Here is a 14576-nt window from a genome sequence, read left to right as displayed (position 1 = left end):
CCACATAAAACATAATTAGTAAATTTTGTTTGCAGGCAATATTGTGATAGAATGGCATACGACGAAAGCTCTAACTGACTGCTTTATAAATTAAAATTCTATGAAAAACAAATAATAAACTTTGTAGATGGAGACTACCTGATAATGTAAAGATAGGCATTGTGGAGAAGCTACGTGCACAACCATCAGCAATTGCATCCTGTGTTAATGTTGCTGGTACTGAATTTGTGAGCTTGATATATGATCCTAGACAGTATTAATGGGACCTAACAGCATCTGTGGAGAGAGAGAATAGAGCCAACGTTTTTGTTTCAGAAAGATGCTGTCAGATTGCTGAGATTTTCTAGATTCCAGCATCCATAGTATTTTGCCTTCATATTAATAGAACGTTTTCTGTAAGTACCAACCATTATCCTTCCTCACTTGTAAGAATGAAAATCAAACATTGAACCTCTTAAAATTATTCTTTGCTTAAAAAACAGAAGTATTTGCTCCTTCAAGAATAAGCTGCCTTGTGATGCAAGAGCACAGCAGTAAAATGGAGAGATATTTTTGAGGAAGGATCATGAAAGATCCTTGTCAGAACCCATCGACGATGAGAAACACATCAGTCTAAGGCCATTTGAGTTGTATCATTGGCAGCACAAGAAAGATAAAAGCCAAACGCGAAGCATTCTACACCTGTGTGAAGCATCACAATCGTCATCAAAAGAATGACCAACAGTGCAATACAGTGCATTGTCAATACTGTACATTCAGTACTGTATTGACTCAATCCCTCAGCTTTTCCATGTACTTTTCATAGATGAAGGGTAATAACTGGTATAATACAGGAATAAGATGTAAGTTAGTATTTCTCAGCTGTTCAACAACCATAGTTAATGCAGCAACAACTTCACAGGTTAATAATGCAGATTTCAATACCCACAGCATTTTGTTTTTATATTAATGTCGCAGGTTTAGTTGATGAAGATAGATCACTGGTCTTGCAGTGTTATGAAAGACACAGAAACTCAGTTACTCTAAACCTGCTCCTGATTTCTTGAACTCTCCTCTGAGCAGAAGGCAGTGATCCATGTATGCATGCATCCAGACCATTTGATTCTGCAATGAGTTTTATGAGGAAATGTCTGGATGCTCCAAAGAAGTCTGTGTCTCAGATTTTGAGCTACCTTTTCAAAATTTGTAAGGCAAACATGTCCGATGAACAAAAAACGTGTACAAAAATGCCAAAAAATCGGCATGATGTAACTGCCTTAGTGAGATAAAAAGCGAAGTGCGTGTATTATGATTGCATTCCTGTTATAGCAGCTGTGGGAGTAACAAACTGCAGAAAGCTTTGAACGTCAGCTCGTAAACATTGGGAGTTATACTGCCGACCTTGTAACAGGGAGTCCCCATGCTCATATTGAAGTGTCATTGTGAACCACGGTATCAGTACACCTCACAGTATTGTAGCTGCCAATATATTATGATAGAGCTCAGGATTTACTAACTGATGCTCATGATGGCAGGAGTCTTGAATAAATACTTGGCCAAGCACCAGTGTGAATTAATCTCTCCTTGGATCCACATTGTTGGAGTTCATTGCAGCAAGTTCCTAGGATTGACACTGCTGCATTAGAATTTTGTTTGCAATTTTAAGTAGAAGAATCCCAGATTCTCCGGCTTCCCAGTGGTGGACGGCTGCGTGCTGTTCGCCAATGGCGGGATTCCGTGGTCCTACTGCGGTCAATTGGATTTTCCATTGACGTTGTCTCACACTGCCATGAAACCTGTGAGTGGGGTGTGCTGCTAGCGGAACCGGAGAATCCCACTGGAACCGCTGGAGAATTATGCTTAAAGTTAAATCCAGCCTTCAGTATATGGTGAACACCTTCCCAGGGAGAGCAGGAAGTAAAAGTGGATTACAACATAGTGGTTCAAGAAGCATGATTAGGAACACAAGTTATTACTTAGGAAGAAAAATGTGCATTTCTTTAGTGCCATTCATGAGTTCAGAACATCTTAAAGTGTTTTACAGCCAATGAAGTACCTTGAATTGTTGTAATGTTAGAAATGCGCATACAGCAAACTGCCCCAAACAACGATATGATAATGACTAGATTATTTTTGTAATAGTGATTAGGGATAAATATGGACCAGGACACTGCAGCTCACTCCCAAATTCTCCTTTGATGTTAGATCTGGTTCTGAGGAATTAGGTGAGTCAAGTGGATCAATTGTCATTGAGGAACATTCAAAAAACAGTAGTTGAAATAGCATAACTTCTAGATTAGCTGTGGAAAAGGAAAAGAAGCAATCCAGAGTAAAAATACTTAATTGAAGGAGGGCCTGTTTCAGTACAGTAACATTCAATCTGCCCCAACTAAATTGGAATAAAAGATTGGCAGACAGAACTGTAACTATAGCTCCTTTAAAGAGGGGATGGTTCAGATAAGTCGAAGTGCATCCCCCAAGAGGGGAAAAGTTGGGCAACCAAAGTCAAGGTGATAAGAGATGAAGACTACAAAAAAGCAGAAATTGTTGCATTTGACAGATGCCTGGTTGAGAACACAATTGAGAGCTGTGCTGAATATAAAGTGAAAAAGGTAAAAAGCGAAGCAAAGTGATAGTGTGGGAAGCAACTAGGAATTCATAGAAGGGAATCCAGAAGTCATCTATAGGCTAAATAATAATACAGCATTAAGAGGAGGGCTGGGCCTGATTAGAGAAACAGGGGATATATACATGGAGGCAAAGGGCATGAGTACAGTTTTAAATAAGTACTCTGCATCTTTCTTGACCCAGGAAGAAGGTACTGCCAATGTCATAGAAAAAGAGGATATTATTGAGATAGGAACGTATGATTTGGAACAGGAGTAGGCCATTTAGCCCCTCAAATCTGATCCGCCATTCAATAAGATTTAAGAGCCATGGGGTTATGCTGCAACTCTACCGGACCTTGGTGAGACCACATTTGGAATATTGTGTTCAGTTCTGGTCACCTCACCATAAGAAGGATGTGGAAGCATTGGAGAGAGTGCAGAGGAGATTTACTAGGATGCTGCCTGGTTTGGAACCTTATGAGGGAAGGTTGAGGGAGCTGGGGTTTTTCTCTTTAGAATGGGAGAGGAGGAGAGGTGACTTAATACAGGTTTATAAGATGATGAGGGGGATAGATAGAGTGAATGTGCAGAGACTATTTCCTCGGGTAGATATAGCTGTTACTAGGGGCCATAACTATAAGTTTCATGGTGGGAGGGATGTCCGAGGTAGATTCTTCACTCAGAGTAGTTGGGGTGTGGAATATGCTGCGTGCTGTGATAGTGAGTCAGACACTTCATGAACTTTCAAGCAGTTATTGGTTAGGCACATGGAGCACACCAGAATGACAGGGAGTGGGATAGCTTGATCTTGGGTTTGGACATAGCTCAGCACAACACTGAGGGCCTGTACTGTTCTACGTTTCTATGTTTTAAGATCACAGCTGATTTGGATTTTGGCCTTAATACAATTTTTCTGCTTATCCCTATACCTTTTGACTCCCTTGTTAGTCAAAAATCTATTTATCTCTGCCTTAAAATATTCAATTATCCTGCCTCAGTGCTCCCTGGGGAAGAGTGCTCTATGCACTCATGACCTTCTGAGGGGAAATAAATATCTCCTTATTTCTGTCTTAAATGGGAAACCCCTCATTCTGAAATGATGTTCCCTACTTCTAGCCTCTCCCACAAGGAGAAAGATTCTGTCAAATCCCCTCCGAATTTGATATGTTTCAATAAAATTGCCTCTCATTCATTGAAACTCCAAGGTTTCACCAGTCCAACATTCTCTCACCCCTTCACCCAGGAATCAGGCAATTGAACCTTCACTTAACCGCTTCTAAGGCAATTATGCCCTCTCTTAAGTAAGGAAGCTAAGATTGTACACAGTACTCTAGACGTGGTCTCACCAATGCTCTACACAACTGTAGCAAAACAGTTGTTGTTCAATATTCCATTTCCCTTGTAATAAATGGCAACATTCCTTTGCCTTCCTAATCACTTGTTGTACCCTACATCTTTTATGATTCAAGTACCAGGGCACACAGATCCCTCTTACCTCAGAGTTCTGCATTCTTCCTCCATTTAGATATGTTGCTTTTGTATTCTTCCTGCCAAAATGAAAAAGTTTACATTTTATGTATTATACTTCACTTGCGAAATTATTGCCCAATCACTTAAGCTACATATATTCCTTTGCAGACTCTTCACAATTTACTTTCCTCTCTATCTTTCTATCATGAAAAATTTAGGAACTACACATCCAGCCCCTTCATCCAAATCATTAATGTAGATTGTAAATAGTTGAGGTTCCAGCACTGATCATTGTGGCACTCTGCTAATTACATACTGACAACTTAATAATGACCCATTTATGCCTGCTCTCTGTCTCCTGTTAGCTAACCAATTTTCTGTCATACTAACTTACCAGTTGCACTATGAGATTTTATTTTGTGTAGTAACCTTTGATTTGGAACCTTGTTAAATGCCTTTGAAAATCTATGTGCAGCACATTTACAGGTTCCCCCTTATCCATGTTGCTTGCTGTTTCCGCAAAACCTTTAACAGTCAAACATCATTTGTCTTTCATAAAACCGTGTTGACTTCGCCTGATTGTATTGAGGTTTTCTAAGTGCCCCACTAGAAGCTACTTAATATTAGATTCCAGTATTTGCCCAATGACAGATGTTAAGGTAACTGGCCTCTGGTTTCCTGAAATTAGCCTGAAGTTTCCTGGATGAGAATATAGGGTGGACAAGGAGCTTCAGCTAGGTGGACATACTTGAGAAACTGGGGCTGCTCTTCTTACAGAAGTCTGAAGGGAGATTTCATAGAGGCATTCAAAGCATGATTGAGAGAAACTGCTCCCACTGACAAAAGGATCATGAACCAGAAGACATATGTGAATGACAAAAGAACCAATGGTGACATGGAGCTGAATTTTATGGGGACTGTTTTCCCTGTCCCCTGACCAAGAAGTTGTGAAATTTAAAGACTGAGGAAAATATATTTTATGGAGCAAATGGTTAAGGACCTGGAATGCATTGTCTGAGAGTGTGGCAGAGATAGATTAAATTGTCGCGTTTAAAAGAGTAAAAGTCTAGAGAGAACAAATTTGCAGCACTACGGGGAAAGGTGGGCATGGACACGATAAGATGAATCCCCTCCATCTAGAATGTAACCATTCTATGATTCTATGAACACAACATTAACTGGGTGATCAAACAATACTGGCAAGGAGATAAAACAACAACAATTGTGCAATAAAATTGCACCAAGGATAAAGTGGCATGAAGCATGAAACAAAATAACACCTACTGAGCAATAAAAAATTCCATTTGACCCAAGGAGAGCAACATGCCAATGTAGAAGTTCCTTCTTTCAACAAAGTATGCTTCTAGTTTTTTTAAAACAAAATTAATTGATTAAATTTAGAGGCAGGGATTAACATGATGACAGATACTTCCACACCAAAGAAAGGGCAATAATATGTTCTTGAATGTATCTCCCATGGAGTTACCAGACGAGGAGACAGAGAACAAGCGGTACACGGGGGCTGGATTTCCAGGCTGTGCTTGCCCCAAGGCAGAAAAATGCCCCCCACCGAGGTCAGCAGACTTGTGGTCTGCTGCCACATGCTCCGATTCCCCTGACAGGTGGGACAGGAAAATTCCGCCCCAGTGTCCTGCTTGGGCCAGGAAAGCAAGCTGCAATCAATGGCCAATGCCTATCAACTCAAGAGATGAGCAGCACACAGTGCAGGCAGAATTAACAGCCATGATTCTCCCAAAATCACTGAATTAGTGGGAAAACAGTTCTAAATCTTGACTGTTTTGTCAGTTCAACTTTTCACCTGAATCTCCATACCCAGTGCTCTGCAGAAGTCCCAACTGGGAATTTCATTAAAAACCCAGGGGGTCAGGGCCTATTCGTGCGAGAGTCTGCCAGTTCTGGAACTCTGTGAATGTGCAGTGGCTCCAATCTGTCAGACTCCCCATTTGTTGGCCAGCCTGATCATGGCCTCCACAATAATTCCTGGGCCAGCCCTGAGCCCCCTCACACTCCGGAGCGTCCTGATGTCCAGCAATGGCGATTTCCCCCTACCCTTTCACCCCAGCAGACCCACTCCCCCACCCCCAGTCACAGCCCTCCCTCCATCCCAGACCGATTGGCATGCAGAGTGGCAGTGGGACTCCCTGTCCCGACTGTCCCTAGGCCCCACTCCCTTGGCACTGCCCGATGCCCAGTAACTAGTGCCAAGGTGCTCCTTAGGCATGGGCACTTTGCCCCTTTGGCAGTGTCAGGTACACAGGTTGGCACTGCCAGGGTGCCCATGCCTGGGGGTACCACACCCCCCAACCCCCACATCCTCTGGGGGCCCCAATTGCCCCTTCATTCTGGCAGGGTCTCCCACTAGTTCCCCGAACGTGGGGAGTTACTTTAAACCCTGCCGGAATGAAGTTCTCTTGGCGGGGTGACAGATTCGATCGGGACTGGTAAATTCCTGATAATGACATGTAAAAGACTTTTAAAATATGTTAAAAACAGATTCAAATTACTTGCCTGTCTTCCTGTCAGTTTCCAGCTTGGTTTGGGCTGCAACTGTTTGCCAGCTCTGGGAGATGCGCAATGAGGCCAGTGATGCGCATCCCGACCTGCGAGGAAAAATTGTGGGTCGCAATAGGAGAATCGCAGCCAACAATACTATCAAGAACTGCCTGGTGGCAGCAGCCTTGAACAAATCCTTAATTGGCACTAGTTATTAGTGGGTGTTAAGCTAATACCAGATTGTTACTGCTAATAAAGTCAAATGTTATTTGGTGGAAAATCAGTTGCTAAAAAATCCAGCTGATACTATTTTCTTCGTTTTCTGTTCCACTTAACCCTAACGTCTTCTGGTGCTAACAGGCGGAAGCATATCTTCATCACTAGCTTTTTTTTCCTGATATATATTAAGTAACTTGAAACACTTCAATAGCAATGGACTACACACATACACAGAGAAAAGGGAAAAAAAGTCATAAATGCCAATAGTCTAAAATAAAACAAAAAAACGTTGGAAATGCACAGCAGGTCAACCTTCAATAGATATACAAAGCTAGACTCTGATATGTTCCAATAAAGCATCAAAGTCAATATCTTAAAGTATATTGCTCTTCACAGTAATGGCTGAACTGATATGTGTTTAACAGAGCTTTTAGAAAACATACATAGGATCTACAGCTAAGTGAGGACAATCTCATTTTTCTCCCAATGCAAGTATGAGGAGCAGGAACTCATCTTATGATTAGGCGCTTTACAGCCTTCAGGTCTAAACATTGAGACCATGAACTTAGCACTGCTGTCTCAGTGTCAGGGACCCAGGTTCAATTTTGACCTCAGCTGACTGTGTGGAGTTTGTACATTCTTCCTGTGTCTGTATGGGTTTCCTACAGGAGATCCAGTTTCCTCCCATAGTCCAACGATGGAGGGTCAGGTGGATTGGCTATGCTAAATTGTCCCTTAAGGTCCTAAGATGAGCAGGTTAGATGGTATGTGTGTGGGGCTACAGGAATAGGGCAGGGGAGATGGATGAGAAGATACTCTGCAAGAGAATTGGTACAAACTCGATGGGTCGAATGGTGTCTTCTGTACTGTCGGGACTCTATGATTCTATGGTCCACTTTCCTCTCTCAGTGCAAAGGTGTGCAGATTAAATGGATTGGAAACGCTAAATTACCTCTTAGTGTCCCAAGATGTGTAAACAAGGGGTTTAGCAGGGTATTTAAATAGAGATAGATTAGTGGGGGAATTTCTGCCCTCTATCTGTATTCAAATTTGGAGCTGGATGGTTTAGATGTCGACTAGTTGAAACTATTTAAACAGGGTCCTATCTTGCAGATAGAATCCTGTGGACAGAGAAAGAATGGCTGCAACAATAATGGCAATTGTAACTTTTAAAATGGCTATTCTGGTTGATTTTTGGTCAACTTATAGGTTAAAACTAAATGCAGGTCTAGTCTAGGAGCTGTGATCTGAAGTTTCCCAGATAAGCAAAGTTGTTTACATTAACCGACACACTGCATCTCTGATTTATATGGCTGCTATGTCTGGGACATGTCAAATGGATTAAGCATAATGGCATCGTTCAAAAGTAATGTCACGGGATGTTCAAGTCATGTGTTAGGTTTCTGGTAACTCAATTTATTGGATGACAGAGAATCTTCTGGAAATAAGTGAAGAAAAGTCGATAAAAAGACAAGTGAGTCCTTTGTTTGCTAGTGATAATTCTAAGAGACCAAGTATACAAGAACACGTATGCCCTGAAGAATGCTTCAGAGAAGAAGATAGATTCTACATTGAGGATATTTCTGGCCAAGGTTTTCCAAAATTTGGTAGGATCCATTTTCAGTTAAATAGTTAAAGTTGATGGTTAGTTAAAATTGATGTTCAGTGAAAGTTAATACGCAGTTTAAGAGTTAAATGAAGTTCAGTTGAAAGTTCATGTTCAGTAGTGAGTTAATGAGTTGCAACTGTTTATATTTGAGTTGGAACAAGAAGTGTTAAATAAAAAAAAATTACTGTCCTTGTTTGTCTCATTAAACAGGAATGCTTGGAAGGAGTTTAAATTAAAGCTTTATAACAATTCCATTGCAATTTCTAGATGATTCAGCAGCACTCCCATTGAGGCCAGAATTTCCAGATAACTGGATGGTGCAACAAATGGAAAGTATTTTTGGAATGAGTTTGAAAGGGGCACTTACAGATAAGTAAGTAGTTCTGTTCTAGTAGGAATTATTAGTTTCCCCAAAGTGCTTTTCTTGTGTGGGAGAAATTGATGAATAATTTTTACAGACTTTAAAAATCTTTCGGATGATGGAAAATCTCTTTAAAATTGAAGCAGTTTTGTCTACCTTATATGATTAATGGAAGCGGAAGGGGAGCAGCAACACCTCGAGCATAGTGCACCAACAAGCGACTCGATATTGCCAGTGGCTGGTGTTACTTAAAAAAGAAGTACATTGTGATTGCAAGAAGTGGTGGGAGTCATTTTAAAATTGAATCGGTGCTGTGATACTCTAAGCAGTAGTTGAGCATGTGAGAGAAGGAACAGCAACGTGCTCAGACACTACACTGGAGGTCTTGGTAGAAGAAGGGGGCGGGAAGGAAAGATGCCATCTGTTCTGAAATGGGCAGTGGGCAAGGGGGTGCACGGTGTTGTGGGCACGTGTCAGGGAGCTTCCTCAGACATTCAGGAAGAAATGCAAGCAAGCAGTGGTACAGGTCAATGCCAGTATTGCTCCAGCAACATGGATGAGTGCAGCTAAAGGTTTAATAATCTCACAAGAATTGCCAAAGTGTGTATCTTCATCTTCAATTGCATACTATGCCCACTGTACCACTAGCCTTATCCACTACTCAATTCTCTTCACATTCATCATCCATCTTCCAACAGTTTGTAAGAAACAAACCCACCCTGCAAATTTATATGTTTTACCTTATCCTAACACACAGACTCACTGCCATAGTGGCAGGCAGACAGATTTTCAACCAACTGGTCACATTACTCAAACATACTACAGGAATAAACTTCCTTCTCTTTTTTTTGGTGAATAACAACAGGCAGCAGGAAAGAAGTGGAGAAGGACAAGCCCTGCTGCATATCTTAGCTGCCCCCACTGCCCCCCCACCACCTGAAAGCCGAAGGAGATGTGGGGAAAGGGGGATGGCCAGCACTGGAACTGGATAGGGGAAGCACTGAGGCCCATAGCTACCAGCAGGGCTGAAATAACTGATGATAAGAGTATCTGCATACTTAATCCTCCTTCTCTTTTCCCATTTCTCTTACATTCTGGCATCTATTCTAACACAGAAGCCACAGAGAGTATTAAACACACACTTCTTGCTTTCTCCTCATCGTTCATCACAACACAACTCTTGAACTTTTTTGGGAAGCTGAAATTAAAAAATATACAGCAACCCAATCAATGGAGGAAGAGGAAAAAGACATTGGTGACACCAACACTAATTTAATTTTACAATTGCATCACTAACTCAGGTACTGATACTCCATGTGTTTTTATGTGGGTGGGGGCGGGGGGTGGGCAGAGGAGGAATTTGCACACAATGACACATGAGGCAAGAGTGTGCAGGAGGCCAGATGTGGAAAAGATGGCAGCTTGCCAAAGGGCATGGTAACACACTAGTCCAACAGATGAGGACATCAGATGAGGACTTTGATGGACCAGGTGACAAAAGATGGCTGACTGGTGGATATAACCAAGTGCTTTGTGCACTGGAAAGAAGGACAGAAAGATTTCACTCAATGTCAAGAGGCATGAGAGGTCCAGCAGCAACTTGCCACATGACTGCGCGGATGTTGGAGCTTATCCTTTCCAACATGGATTGGGTATTCACCTCAGTGGGAAAGGTTTGTTCTCGGTAATATCATTGCAGAGTTAATGTAAACCTACTTGTGGCCAGTAAATAAACTTTAACTTTGTTCTGTGTCTCATGGAGGAGGTCAGGAGGCTTATGTAGTTGAACATAAAGGCATGGACTTTGCATATGTGGCAATTGGTGATGTGGGTGAAAAATCCCACGAGAATCAAAAAATGAGAACCTTGCCAGCAAGATCTTGTTTTCAGGTTTTTACCAGCCCCGCCAGTGACATAATGAGATCTGCCTAAGAAGGTCCTCCTCCACATTTGGATTCCACCACCCTCCCCCTACCCCACTTTGCTGGCGTGATGTTATGTCAGCAAGGTTTACAACAGAATTGTGAAAATGGGAACCGGGTGAAGGGAACCTACTGGGGTTACACTTGTAGATACAGCCCTCAGGGAGGAGAGGGACATGCCAGGAGGCAGTGCCAGGGGTTCCCCTTTATGGCTCTTGTGTCCATGAGGATTGAGGGCTTGCCTCTGTGCATGTGGGGGGGCAGTCTTTATTTCGGTTGGGAGCTTGGTCTTTTTTTTATACTGGAGATTGGGAGCCCTTAAAATGGATGACCCGTTATCAGGATTGTCAACATTTCTGGCTCTGCCTGCCTGTGTGAGCCAAGCCTCCTTTTTTTTTGCACGAGATGCTGGATTATCTGGCGAGAAATGCCAGCTTTGCAGCTAGCGAGCTGCACACCAGTTTTCTCGTTTGAACAAGCATTTTGTCCAAAAATATTAAAATTCCCTAACACAACTCATACTAATTTAAAGGATATAGTCCTAACTAGGTACCAACTCCATGCTGGTTTCTGCTGCATGAGGCAGCACAATGGCACTGCTGCCTCACAGTGCCAGGGATCCGGGTTTGATCCCCGGCTTGGGTCACTGTCTGTATGGAGTCTGCACGTTCTCCCTGCGTCTGCGTGGAATTCCTCCGGGTGCTCCGGTCTCCTCTCTCAGTCAGAAAGACATGCTGGTTAGGTGCATTGGCCATGCTGAATTCTCCTTCAGCGTACCCGAACAAGCACCAGAGTGTGGCAACTAGAGGATTTTCAGAGTAACTTCACTCAATGTTAATGTAAGCCTACGTGTGACTAATAAATAAACATATTAACTTTTTTTGACTACATTCAATTCACTATCATTTTGATTTGATTTATTATTGTCACATCTTTTAATTTACAGTGAAAAGTATTGTTTCTTGCACACTACAAACACAGCATATCGTTTATAGAGAAGGAAAGAAGAGAGTGCAGAATGTAGTATTATAGTCATAGCTATGGTGTAGAGAAAGATCAACCTAATGTGAGGTAGGTCCATTCAAAAATCTAATGGCCACAAGGAAGAAGCTGTTCTTGAGTCAGTTGGTATATGTCCACAGACGTTTGTATCTTTTTCTCGATGGAAGAAGGTGGAAGAGAGTATGTCTGAAGTGCGTGGGGTCCTTAGTTATGCTGGCTGCTTTTCTGAGACAGTGGGAAATGTAGACGATATCAGTGGGTGGGAGGTTGATTTGAGTGATGGACTGGGCTTCGTTCACGACTCTTTGTAGTTTCTTATGGTCCTGGACAGAGCAGAAGCCATACCAAGCTGTGATACAACCAGTAAGAGTGCTTCCCATCATTTTTTTTAAGACTCTCTACATCTTACTATGGATGATACTGCTTTCTCAGTCCCACATTAATCCTTGCTTTGCCAAGTACCCTTGTACTACACCTTATTAATAACCCATCTGCTGTGATTGGATTCCATGGATTTGAACTGTTCCTTCCAGAGAGAATGTTCATCCATGGAGTAAACTCAGGTTTTCTTTTTCCATGGGGTCTACCATGATCTTGCTGGAACTTGATGTTTCAAATATGAAACCTTAATTTCCATTTGTTTGACAATTTCACCCATGAAATTTGTTTACTCTCTGATTTTCCAAGCTTATGAATCTTTTCATTCAGCTCAGGAACTACTCTGTTGAGTTTAGCTGTCTTTGTTCCCTGATACAAGCTTAACATTCACCTGGGCATTCAGTTCCTTTCAGAATCTTTTTCTATGATCATTGGCTGCTCATTAGACTCTTTTAATTCACTTGTTAGATCATCAATCTGTTTTTTGGATCTTTCCTTGTCTGCTTTCAAAGTCTGGATTTGCTCTTCCATACTGGGCACCACATCTTCTACATTCTTCACACTGGATCAAAGTTCAAGAATTTCATCAATTTTGTTTGTTTGTTTGTTTGTTCTGCATTCAGCCAACTGTTTTGATTTACCAGCAATTATTCCCCTGTTCCAGGCATTTTTTCACCATACTTAATAGACTTCTGATACCTGAAGTTCATCAAGTTTTAATTTTTCATTTGTAAACTTGTCTTGCATACATGAAAGTTGGTTCTCTGAACTGAACAGTTTCTTCTTAGCAGAGCCTAATTGCTCACTGCTATCTTTGAAGCACCCATTCTGTAATCGTACTTCTGCTAATTACTTCTGAGACTCTTTTTGCTCCTTTGTGAGCATTTCTGCTTTCACTTGGGTATGCCACAGAAGTTGCTAGAGAACAATTTTCTGACTGTTGTATTGGAGCTGCACATTTTTTTGCTTTTTGTTGCTCCTGTACATGATAATTCTTCATCTTCTCATTTTCCTCCTGTAATTCAAAAACTCTGCTGTTCAAGGACATTTTCATTCTTCAACAGGAATATACTGGAAATGTATTCTGTCTTTCAATACAGATGTCTGACTGCAGCCTGTGATCTTCCACTTCGCATTTTGAGCTCTGCATACTCCTGGCTTCCTCCTGAAATACAGAATGTTACTGAGCCTTCTCTGCCAAGTGGTTCTTAAGTTCTTTCAGTGTGACATTCATGTTGCTCTATTTTGTAATTTTTCAATCTGCAACATGAGGGATTCTTGGAGCATGTGAAGCTCAGTCAACAGGTTTACCTTTTCTTTGCAAAGTTCAATAGTTTCCTCCTGAATAGCCTTGTAATTTAAAAGAGTTCCTTTAACTTTGTTCTGTCCTTTCATTCTGCTGTTCAAGGCTGTCTTTATTTCTTCATGTTGGTGAAGGGTTTTCTGCTCATTTTGCATTTGATCTTGAAGGTCAATCAGCTGTTCTTTCAACCATTTTTGTTGTTATGCTCTTGCCTTTTCACACTTCACTTCATTGCATTGCTTTATCACTAAGGGTTATTCCACCAAACGTTTTCTGACTATTCAACACCATTTTTACCTCATTTTCCAAGGGCATGTTATGATTATTTGAAGCAGGCAGACAATTTTCTGCCTGCTATTATGCCAGGCTGTAGTCTTGGTTGAGTTCTGCCAATTCAGTCTTCTATTTTCCAATAAAGGAATTCAGACTTATTATTTCTTCGTTGTGCTATTTCACAAATAATTACTGAGTTTGCACATGATTCAGATTTCCCAGTGTTCTCCTCTTCTCAATGTTCAATTTTTCTGTGTCTTTCAAAATGTCTTTATACATTTCTCACACCTCAGAACTGATTTTACTTAGATATTGAACAGTTTGGTTCCTTGAAGATTTTAGTTTATCATATGTTTTCAAAGGTATATACTCAGCTTGAATCTTGTTTCAGGTCTTCCAGTTCAGCTTTTCTGTCTTATTTCTGTCTTTATATTTGCCGGGTGTTAGCGATGGAAAGGTGGTAGGACTGGAGGGTCTTAATGACATTACTGTTACTAGAGAGGTGGTGCGCGACAGACTGGAGGGGCTGATTGTGGACAAGTCCCCAGGACCGGATGGAATGCATCCGAGGGTTCTGAAAGAAATGGCGGAGGTGATAGTGGATGCCTTGGTGGTTATTTTCCAGACGTCGCTGGATTCCGGGGAAGTGCCGGAGGATTGGAAAACGGCTAATGTTACGCCGTTGTTTAAGAAGGGTGCCAGGCAAAAGGCGGGGAATTACAGGCCGGTTAGTTTAACGTCTGTGGTAGGTAAAATGTTAGAATCCGTCATTAAGGAGGAAATTGCGAGGCATCTTGAAGGGAATTGCTTGATAGGGCAGACGCAACACGGTTTCATTAAAGGGAAGTCGTGTCTGACCAATTTACTGGAGTTCTATGAGGATGTGTCTAGGGCGGTGGATAGAGGAGAGCCGGTGGATGTGGTCTTTCTGGATTTT

This window comes from Carcharhinus amblyrhynchos, chromosome 17 (genome assembly GCF_965287045.1).
Source record: "Carcharhinus amblyrhynchos chromosome 17, sCarAmb.v2.hapA, whole genome shotgun sequence".
In the NCBI taxonomy this organism is placed as follows: domain Eukaryota; kingdom Metazoa; phylum Chordata; class Chondrichthyes; order Carcharhiniformes; family Carcharhinidae; genus Carcharhinus; species Carcharhinus amblyrhynchos.
The sequence above is the reverse complement of the archived record's forward strand: the minus strand, read 5'-3'. Positions refer to the sequence as shown.